Raw genomic sequence first — 841 nt, forward strand, 5'->3', positions numbered from 1 at the left:
ACCTTAATCTAGAAAGTCCGACTTTTGAAGAGTCTGTTTTTGAACGTCCTTTGACTGAGGAGAGAATCCCTGTTGCTCCGATAGCGCCAGAAATGGCAACTTTGAAAGCTTTGTTGAATCCAACTAGGACTACTCGTCCTTCGTGTATTAAGTTAGCTAAAACGGAGGCACCCTATGAACTGAAACCTGGGACCTTACAGATGCTCCCAATCTTTTTAGGGAAAGAAAATGAAAACCCTTATTACCATGTTAGGGATTTTGAGGAAATTTGTAGTACTCTAAGAATTAGAGGCTTAGATGATGCTTTGAAACTTAGGTTATTCCCATTTTCCCTGAAAGATAAGGCCAAGTCGTGGCTATAGTTTGGACTCCGAGTCAATTGAGACATATGAACAACTTACATCTGCCTTTTTCAATAAGTTTTTCCCTAGGCACAAAACATCGTCTATTAGGACGCAAATATGCACATTTTCACAACAAGAGGGAGAATCTTTATATAGGTATTTGGAAAGGTTCAATGATTTATTATCCCAGTGTCCTCATCATGGTTTAGAAAAGGTTAGGCTAGTTCAGATCCTTTATGAGGGTTTAGATTATTCCACAACGACCATGGTTGAGTCTCTATGCACTGGTGGATTTGAAAACCAAACTGTTGATGCGGCGATGGAATTTTTTAATGAAATCGCCGAAAAAACCCAGCAATGGGAAAATAGTAGGGCACCCCAGAAAACAATTCTTTTAAGTAGAGGAAACGTTAATAGGGTAGAAGGAGGCTATGAATCAGATGCCAAAATTGCTGCTATAGCAAAAAGGTTAGAAGCCTTAGAAGTGGGCCAGACTA

At 39.6% G+C, this 841-nt stretch overlaps 1 pseudogene; it reads right to left on the bottom strand.

The window, feature by feature from the left end:
• Positions 1-451: 451 nt before the first annotated feature.
• LOC113325555 lies at positions 452-551 on the bottom strand (annotated as a pseudogene).
• Between the last annotated feature and the right edge of the window lie 290 nt (positions 552-841).

The sequence above is a fragment of the Papaver somniferum genome, chromosome 11, assembly GCF_003573695.1.
Source record: "Papaver somniferum cultivar HN1 chromosome 11, ASM357369v1, whole genome shotgun sequence".
In the NCBI taxonomy this organism is placed as follows: Eukaryota; Viridiplantae; Streptophyta; class Magnoliopsida; order Ranunculales; family Papaveraceae; genus Papaver; species Papaver somniferum.